Source organism: Amyelois transitella, chromosome 26 (genome assembly GCF_032362555.1).
Source record: "Amyelois transitella isolate CPQ chromosome 26, ilAmyTran1.1, whole genome shotgun sequence".
Lineage (NCBI taxonomy): Eukaryota > Metazoa > Arthropoda > Insecta > Lepidoptera > Pyralidae > Amyelois > Amyelois transitella.
The window spans coordinates 1,851,208-1,862,049 of NC_083529.1; the positions used below are offsets into that span (position 1 = coordinate 1,851,208).

The 10,842-nt window shown below is 32.7% G+C and overlaps 1 long non-coding RNA gene across 1 annotated transcript; it reads left to right on the forward strand.

Moving 5' to 3' along the window:
• The first annotated feature begins 6,693 nt into the window (after positions 1 to 6,693).
• Positions 6,694 to 7,373, forward strand: LOC132903447 (uncharacterized). The gene is made up of 2 exons (XR_009657409.1): positions 6,694 to 7,081; positions 7,180 to 7,373. It is a non-coding gene; the product is annotated as an uncharacterized LOC132903447 (long non-coding RNA).
• The last annotated feature ends 3,469 nt before the right edge of the window (positions 7,374 to 10,842 follow it).

Genomic DNA, 10,842 nt, shown 5'->3' on the forward strand with positions numbered 1-10,842 from the left:
AAGAGTAGACTTAAAAGTGTTCTAGTGATAAATTTTCTTGAAAGGATTCCTTTTTCAAAGACTTTTTGAAAAAAAAAATTTGATTCATTGATTCCCGCACCTGAGTGTACTTATTTAATTAAAAAAAAAAACTCTTAGTTTACGCTCCGATTTGTTTGTGATCAACTTTACAATAGGCATTCCATTTTGAAATTTTACTTTTTAATCTATTGTTATGATATAGATACTGAGATGATGTGAAACTTAGGTTTATTAAATAATGAGACTAGTATTTTATTGCTGGTTGAGTAAAAGCAATAATATTGTAAATATTAAAAAAAAAGAATATCACATCTTCCTAGTATCTAACTAAAAATGTAATTGTATAGCTCTGGTGTGTATTCAATTAGTAAATAATATAATTTTATAAAATATAATTATTATAGAGTTAGGAATTTAAGACGAATTTGATAAGTCAGTATTTTGATTTACAAATTCTGATTCACATGATTTTCCCCTAGATGAATGTAGGTTTGTATAAAAGTATCATGTAAAAATCTTAAAATTGTATAAAAAAGCTAAATAAAATTAATATTATATAAATAAAACAACTTAATTCAGCACAAATTTTTTTTATTTTTCGATATGTAGGTAGTGCGTATTTATTCAACATAAACCATGGGTTTTACAGATCGTTTTACTTTAATTTATCATTCATCCAGAGATTTTATTATCATCAAGTCTACCTTGAAACTTGTGCACTAATTATTATTTCTTTAACTCGCGTTGTTATAATTTGGAAACAGCCAGTTACATTAACTATGATTTGATTGGTATACTGTTGATCCATGGTTCATTTTAAACTTTGACAGTCAGGGCAAATATATTTTTTACTCTTAAGTATTTTAATTAAAAGTGTATGCATTTAATTAAGTTTAATTAATGCGTTATTTTATGATCATTACTGTGTGTGTGTACCTATCTAGATTTTCAAGTGACCCCAACATTATGTTGCAATTTGCTGAAATATTAAATGATTCATTTAGGATTAACAAATAATAATTAAATGCATTTAATTAGTTTTAGCTGTTATTAAATAATCAAAGTAGATATTTACTGAAAAGATGGGTAGGTACTTAAATTTGTTTTACAAAAGCAACCACTAAAACATATGAATTTAAATTAATATTATGAGTGGTATTAAATATACAATAATACATATAATACATATTTCCATTATATAAACTCTGTCACTAATTGGGGCATTTACCTTATAATTCATTCATTCATATAGTCACCTCTATATCCCTTGCGGAGTAGACAGAGCCAACAGTCTTGAGACTGATAGGCCACGTTCAGCTGTTTGGCTTTATCATAGAATTGATTCAAATAGAGACAGGTTTCTAGCCCAGCGCCTAAAATAAGAATCCCAAGTTTATAAGCATATCCCTTAGTTGCCTCTTCTGACATCCATGGGAAATAAGATGGAGTGGTCCCATTCTTTTTTATATTATTGCCGGGTACCACACGGCACTTAAACTTATAATTTCGAAGTAAAAAGGGTATCTATTCGAAACATAAAGACGTAAGTATCTAATTTGATATTTGATTTGTGTCAAAATATATTTTATCGATTTAAAATTTTATTTCTTTGAAATTTAGTCTAACTGTTCATAAATTCGGTAACCTACATAATTATAAATTTAAAACAGTTGTAAGTAGGTACTTGTATGTCTTAGGCCTAACTTATAGGTTATGTGTAAATATTTATATATATTTATTTGTAATTTGTATATATGAGTGTACCTAGTAAACATAGCTATATTATCTATATTATGAGAGATAAATAAATGTGTCATTTCATTAAGCTGTTTTTTATTTTAACATTCAGTCTAGTTCTTTGATAGGACATCAGAATTTTTAATGAAACCATAGGTTAATGATATATTCATAATTAAGCAACTGACCGTGGCCTTCATACTTCAAGACTGTTGGCTCTGATTACCCCGTAAGGGATAAAGACGTGATGTCTGTATCATCATCCTCCAGGCATTAACAAACTTAATTCTTAGGTACTAATCTTGTCTCACTGGCACAGCGGTTATGTTGGAACTAAGCGGTATTTGATACACAAAAAGGTACCGGGTTCGAATTCTGGCCAGGTCATAGTGTAAAATTAACTTTTTCTAATCGTCCTGGATCTAGGATAACTCTTTTAAAATGTAATTTTATTGATAGTATCTCATAACACAAGATTCCAACTTTATTTGGGGCTAGCTCAATTTGTCTTATAAAAAAACTACCAAGTCGTCATTACAAAACCTCAAGAATATCTACTTATATGCTTTTAATCTGCGCTGCCTCTTTGATTATGGATTTTCCTTTTTTATTTTGGTTGACTGGAAGAAATCCCGATTGGGATAAATCCGCCATTGTACATGTTCTTCTGTATCCAATGACTGTTCTATTTTTGTTATATTTATTTGTATGTGCAATAAAGAGTTTACAAACAAACAAACAAGCCCGTTGAAAGCGTGATCTGTTGCGAGTCAGAAAGTCAGTATAAAAATCTGACTAACCCACTACAGGATCGTACTCAGAATCGGACCCCTGACTCCTCTCCAGAAAGAATACATACATACATACATTTGGTCACCTTTATATCCCTTGCGGGGTTGAACGTGGCCATTCGGTCTTTTCAAGCCTGTTGGCTTGAAAACCAAAGAACTATTTGTCTTAATGATAGAATTGATATTCAAATAGTGACAGGTTGCTAGCCCATCGCCTAGCTAAAAATCCCAAGTTTGTAAGCCTATCCCTTAGTTGCCTTTTACGACATCCATGGGAATGAGATGGAGTGGTCCCATTCTTTTTTGTATTGGTGCCGGGAGCCACACGGCACAGGCATTTCCAGGACGAACGTAACGCCAAAAGCATGAGATTGTAAAAGATAGGTAACTCAATCTGAATAAGCTTGCCTAAAATAATGATGAGGTAGGTATGACAGTACTAGGTATAGTATAATAAACAAGCCTTTTTAATTATTTTAGTAACATTATTTATTATAAACATTTAACTCCATGTTAAATTACCGAAAAAAACATATTAGGTGACATATATGTAAACTTGTTATTTGCATAAGAGTCCGCTTAAGTTGATCAAAGCAAATTAATTTTACAAGTAATTTTAATAAGTATAGTCCAAGAGACAGGGTTAAAACTGAAGAAAAATTTAGTTTCCTTTTTGAGCTCAGACGATCAATTATTATGTAAGACACGCTTGATTAAAATCAGTGTCATTTAGGGAAAGGTCAAGTCAATAGTAAATAAGGTATCCTTATTGTCCCAGATACATCATCAGCCCCTGGAGAAGATCCCAGGGGAGCCTTATGACCATGATTTTGGATTTCGACTATCATCAAACCTCCGCAACCTTTTCAAAGCAATCAATGAGATGGTTATACGTTCAATTGTATTTGCAATTCTTTGTGCAGATTTCTTCAACATTCTTTTCCTCGCCGTAAAAGCTACAATTTCAATGCTTTAGTTTGTGTGAACATGCCATACGGAGCGCATAGTTTTGAAAAGACTAAAGGCTTAAAGAAATTCAAATAGCCAAGCCAATCTTTTCAAAGAAGAATATCATTTTCATAAGCTTTTCTCGTAGTTAACGTTAAAGAGAGACACTCTTGCACACACTTTGTTTTCTTCCACCAGGTTTGAAATTTCCACTAGATGAATGTGTTTGTTCCCTTAGTCGGCTACGACATTCATCGGAATTCAACGGAGCTGACGCATTCTAAAGTGTTAGGGACTAAGTACATTGCACCATTTAAAAAAGAAGTACTTATGACTTATTTGAATACTGACTTCAAGTATTATATGTTTTACAAACTCCTTTTATAAAAAAAAAACAAAAGGTACCAATTATGTAATTGAAAAAAAAGGAATATAAAAATTCTTGGCAGAGGTATCATCATCTTTAATTCCAGCGCAAATATTATAATTATTTTAGCATAGCATAGCCTAGTGAAAAATAAAATAATTTAAAAAAAGGCATGCTGTCTCTTAGACTACATGCTTTAAGCACAACAATTAACAAACATAGGCACGATCACGGCAGTCGCGCATTAACTGACCGACTAATGTGATAATTAATCATATTTATTACTAACTTCTGCCCCTGGTTTCATCAGCTCTAATTAGCGTTGTTATCTTTTAATATTTTTTGAAATCTTACAGTGAAACTGTTAGTACTCTCTATTTAATTATAATTATTTATGCGGTCTGCTGAAAGCCGCTTTGCGACGATGAATGTATGCAGAGATCGTGGCAAGTGGAAAGAGGTAGTCTCTGCCTACCCCCCCGGGAAAGAGGCGTGATTTTATGTATGTATGTATGTATTTAAGAAATGCTTTTATTGAATTCTTTGTTTGGGCAATGGGCTAGGGCTAATGTCAATATGCTCTTTCTGAATGAATGATAATGATCTGAATTTCAATTACACCCCAGCTGAACGTGGCTTTTCAGGTTGGCTCTATCTTCCCCGTTATGGATAAAAGGAAATGGTGATTATATTAGGTATGAATGTAAAGTATAAAAAGTTTAATGTTAAAGAAGAATAAATGAAGGAGAAGCCTGTTAAGGTAATGATGAAAAACTAACAAAATTATAAGAACTTTATTACAATCATTTATCAAAATCATAAATAAATCTCACAGCACCTTTTTAGCTCAACAGTATAACATTCTGTATTCAGTAGAAGAAAATGCTGCAGTGCAATTTGTTATCTACCGCTTCTTCTGCACTGACGCCTTGGAAGCGGCAGTAAACTTAATTTTAAGTAATTTATTTGACGTCAACCCATGTTGTTAAACCATACGTTTTGACAATTATTAAGCGATATGAAGTATCCTATAATAATTAATAAAAATTTTGAATTTGAATTCCCTAGCTTTCCCACGCGACTACGCTCGCGTGAAAAGTACCTCTTGACCTTTTCAGTCCTCTTTCAGTGAAGGACGTTTCAGTACGTTCAATCATTTTGAAGTGAAAAACGGACAAACAAACAAGGTTTCACATTTAAAATATATGTATGAAGTACTTGTTATAGACTTTCAGTAGCTTAAAACTGAACTAGCGCCATCTTTTGGCAAAAAGAATATTTAATTTAATTTATTTTTACATAACGATAATCAGATATAGATAGAGTAACGTTATATATCATATCATAACGGAAATTAAAATTAATATATATTATAAAAGCAATTTACATTTTTCATTTTGTGTAAAGCGACACATTAAATATTTTACATGTCTAGTTCAGCCACTCGCCGCTGCGGCGCTAGTTGTTATCGGATTTTTAATTAAGTGCAGTGGGCCTCGGGCGGGCGCGGCGTGGCGCGACAATTTGCAACACAAAGCCGCTGAAAAAACCCTAAAACACCCGACACACAGCCCTTTGGCACTCGGTTAGGAACAGAGAGTGGCGTGGAGTGGTTATTTTTACTTTTAATTTGTTCAAGTGGGAAGTAAAGTCCTCTGTAAGTACCTAAGTAGCCATTTCATATTTGGTTAAGATTGAAAAAAAAATTGTTAGTCTCTTGGTTAACATTAAATCAATATAAATCGTAAAAGGCGACTAAGGGATAGGCTTATAAACTTGAGTTCTAGGCGATGGGCTAACAACCTGGCACTATGTGAATCCCAATTCTATCATTAAGCCAAACAGCCTAACGTGACCTATCAGTCTTTTCAAGATTGTTGGCTCTGTCTACCCCGCGAGGGATATAGACGTGACTCTTTGTATGTATGCAAACGAAACAGAAATAACCTGGTGTCTTAGAGAGCGAATAAAGCCTGACGCATTTTTTACCGTTCTAAAAGATCTATACATACCTTTTATTGTTTGTATCTATTTGAGGTCAAATAAAACATACAAGAAGAGTCGTATCCAAGTAGTTTGCTATGGATAGTGTAACGGAAGTCAAACAATAGTAATGTTCCACGATTAATTTCATTTAGACACATGCGAAGTGTGTATATGTACTTATGTGGAGATAAAAGCAATTCGTCCAACAGCCAATTTATTTAAGACTAACTTTTGCTTGTTACTCAAAGTTTTGTCTATCTCAGTTCCAATTATCATCAAAATCGATCGAGTTTTAAGTCTATTCAATATACTTAAACAAAAATTCACATCTTTTTTATATCTGATTTCTTATACTGATCTGCTATAATGACAAAGTTTTTTTTAATACCTACTAAAAACAACAATCTCCACTGCATTTTTAGTCCGCGCTCCGATCTCTCTCGGAGGTGAATTTCGTTAACTCTCATTTGTTTTGTAGTAATTGCTGGAGATATGAGGGTTTATTGAAGCACCCCCCCCCCCTTTCCCCCTCCCAGCCCCGCCCCTCTCCTTTATTGGATTGCCAATTGGCTCTTTATAAAGAGTTTATGTAACCGCTTTATTAGGATTGCTGATTGCATTTCTTTTCATGCATTCTTGTTTAAATTACGATCTAATGAGGTTTGTCCTTTTCAATTTTATATAACAGCTCCGGGCGATGAGTGAAGTTTAATTTGTTGAATATCAGTGTATTCCTTTCTTCGTTAGTTTTTTTTGGAGTTAAGTACATTAGTAAACAATAGGCTATTTTACACCATGTAAAAAAAAATATAAAAATGCACGTATCTTATAAATTTCGTAAAAAATAAAAGAAAAACATCGATCATTATTCATAAAAGTGCAATATGGATTTTATAATTCAATTTAAAAAATCCTCTTTTTTAATCTGTTCTTCAAAAGTCGAAAACGCTATCCGCCATGTTGGGTACTGACGTGACGTCATACTTTTAGTAAACAAATATCGAATCGAAAACATATTGATGATGTCAGGCTCTGTTTATTTTGAAATTTTAAAATTTCTATCACGTTTTTGGGTTTTTACTCTTTAATAATTTAATAGAATCATGGAAGACGGTTTTGTGAAAGCAGACAATATAAATCTACCGAGGATTAATACGTTGATGGTGGCGAAATTTTTTGCGTCTAATCCCGATTTCTGTTCTGCTGAGTTAAGAAATGTTAAAACAGCGATGTAAGTATTTATTGTATTAAACATTCTCTTACAATACACAATTATAATAGGTAAATTATTACACAACCAATCCAACATAACCTATTTTTTGTTATCAGGTCCGGAAGGGAATCATACGTGTTTCTCATTTTAATATCACTTGGCAGTGGAATCCACAATTTTTCTGGTGTTTTTATACTTGTATTCTTGCATTCAGGAACAAGACACCAACAATATGTATTGTAATTCATTATTACAAAAATCTTTTTACTTTAGTCTTACGTAGAGCCGTATTGTTTACTAAAAGTATGACGTCACGAGTCAAAACAGCATGGCGGATGGCGTTTTCGCGCGAAAATACAAAATCATAAATAATAAATCGTTTTTAGAGCACTTTTCGGCTTCAAAAAATTTTAATAAAAATTCTATAGTTATAACACAGTCTCAGGATTGATTTAAAACAGTTTTCAAAAAAGAGTGTAATAGCCTATTATTCGAAATGTTTTGATTTTATTCAATAAGTATAAAATGGATAAAGGCATTGCCTTGCAAACTGTTAAAGTTTATCAAATCTAATTCTCAGTTTCATTGGAAAGTTAGCTGAACGCCTTTTGAGTCTGTCTACTCCGTAAGGTATACAGACGTGATATAAGTATGCATGTTAGTCACAATTACATTTTTTCTTAAAATAACACATTGACAATAAGGTAAGGAGGATGGCCTCTGTGGCGCAGCGGTAGTACGCTTGTCTGTGACATCGGAGGTCCCGGGTTCGAATCTCTTCAGAGAGGTGAGGATGTAATCGGGATTAACATCATAGGAAGGAGAAGGTAAACTTCCATGTTGGGGTTGTAGAAAATAAATGTGTACCCTACCATCTGCTTCTCTTCCCGCAAAAATTGTTAAAATTAATCAATGGAAGGGCTTATGAAATAGGAAATGTTTTTTGTCAAATTTGTCAAATTTTACCTCTCGTATGGATAAAGATAAAAAAATATATCTTTATTTTTAAATTATTGGCTTTGCATACAATCTCTTATACATACACACATACATATAATCACGTCTATATCCCTTGCTGGGTAGACATAGCCAACAATCTTTTATACCATCGGTACAGATTATTAAATTCTATGGAATATTATTTCCTTATCAAATTTCATTTTGATATTGAACCTAGCGCCATCTAGTAACAAGATTTGACACCACAACGAAAGAAAAGCAAACTAGTGATAAATAAAACGTCTGTTGCGCCATCTATGAGTGAATAGCAAATGATAATTAGTTCATACTTGCTTCTAAAGATGGCAGTAAGTGAACTGACGGCGCACCACGAAGCATTTTTTTCATGACATTAAAACTTAATCTCCTTACAATGAAAATAGCTAAAAGTAAAAATTTTATTTTACCGCAGTCAGTCTTACCGTCTATCCGACCGACCACGAACTAGTTTTGATGAAAGCTGTAAAAATATACCTCACCTGTATGGCCCGCCATTATTAGGCACCTTTCAATATTGTATCGGTATGGTATGTGGAAAAGACATTTTGATGTGGTGGTCTGCCTGTCCTTATAATACATACATACATAAAATCACGCCTTTTTGCCGGCGGGGTAGGCAGAGACTACATCTTTCCACTTGCCACGATCTCTGCATACTTCCTTCACTTCATCCACATTCATAACTCTCTTCGTGCAAGCTTCTTCATCTTCTTCATTCCTTATAATTTTTAACACAATGTCCAACATATAATAAACATACATATAATCACGTCTATATCCCTTGCGGGGTAGACAGAGCCAACAGTCCTGAGCGGACTGATAGGCCACGTTTAGCTATTTGGCTTTAAGATAGAATTGATGAACAATGTCCAAATATGGAAACAATAATGGTAAATTATTATTTTTACGGTTACGACCGAATAATATTTTTTTCCTTTTTTGGCAGTACCAGTGTCAAAGGAGTGCATAAGCACTCCTTTGACATTAATAACTTAAACTAATACCTACCTACAAGTATACAATTACGTCTTTATCCTTTTATATATCACAGGGTAGACAGAGCCAAAATACTTGAAGGCCTCGTTCAGCTGAATGGCCCAATGATGGAATAGATTCAGATAGTGACAGGTTGCTAACCCATGACTTGAAGAGTACCAAGTTTTTTAAGCTTAACTTAAATGGATTTAACATCCTTTATTTAGATACATTTTTGAATCAAATTACATTCATATAACACATAATTACGTCTTTATTAATTAGAGGTAGGCAGAGTCAACAGTCTGGAAAAGACTAAAAGCTCACATTCAGCTATAAAGCCTTAATTATAGAATTGAGATTCAAATAGTGACAGGTTGCTAGCCCATCGTCTAAAAGAAGAAACCCAAGTTTATTTTCCTTTCCTTTGGCTGACTTTTATAATCTCCACGGCAAAAGAAGCAGTCCCCACATAATCACCTGTTAACTCTAAACTACACTACAGTCTATGAACTAACTGCGACCCTAACTACGATTTAATAAAGTAAGCTGAAGCGCGCCTCCCGACAGTAATAACGTTTGTAAAAATATCCGCAGACATAGTGTTAAGGCGAAGCTTGCGCGGATTAACGAGACTCGGAGTTAAATTAGCCGGGTTTTTTTTTCTGTGTAATTTTTTAATAATTTCTTCGAAATTCAAAATTGAAAATAAATCAAAAATTTTGATTCATCATTATAGGATACTTCATATCACTTAATAATTGTCATATCTTTTGGTTTCACAACAAAACAACATTTTAATGATCTAATACGTGTTTCCAACTGCGTATTGATAGATAGAATTATGCGTGTAATTTTGCGTAATAGAGAAACATCCTTACATCCTTTTGCATTTGTAATATAGTTAGATATTTTTAAATAATACAGATTAAAACATATAAACCATGTAACTGTTTGTTTCCCTAATAAAGATAAATTAATAAAAAAATAAATGAACAACAGTACTTATAGAGGTCAGTGTAAATAATATTTGGCTGTATTTTCACTAGAAAATTAAATTTAAAAAAAAAATGGTAAAATGTTAAGAGAAAAAGAATAGATATTGATTACAATTAAAAGAGCTTGTCCCAAAAATAAAATCGAGACAAGTTTAAGAAAGTTATACATCAATTAATTTTTGTGCTCGACAATAAACATTTAAATTTTTAGCAATCATCATTATAGATATTATTATTCAGTTCGAAACTAAATATTTTAACCAAAATTTTACCTCAACACATATGTTTAAAAAAACCTATTAATTTCGCTTCGCTCGTCTTCGCCTTAACCCTGCCAACGCGGTCTCATACAGTTTTATTTGCACGGCGCCTTAACCCGCGCGCTGCCAATATTAAATTCCTCCCCCCTCCCCCTGAATTACATTATGTTTGCTTACATTGCCGCTTCTTACATTTAGCGGTTTAATTTCCATACTAATACGTCGATGGATAATGAAATGGTTTTGTCGATTTTTTGTGATTTGTGTCGTTGTTTGGTGGTTTTATTTTGTCTGTGTGTCAGAAGAGAACAATACACACTGTTATATTTTACGTGAAGAAGAAGCCTTATTAATATTAAGAATAAAGATTGATTTGGTGAATAAAGTTGACAAAGTGTAACTATTACATTTCTTAACTATACTAATAATTAATCTACTTAAATAAAATAAAGTAAAATTCCTAAACTGTAATCTAAAAAAAAAATATTTTTTAATTTGGACTCCTTTTTTTACATCACACAGGCAGCATTCTCGCGCTGTATTAAAA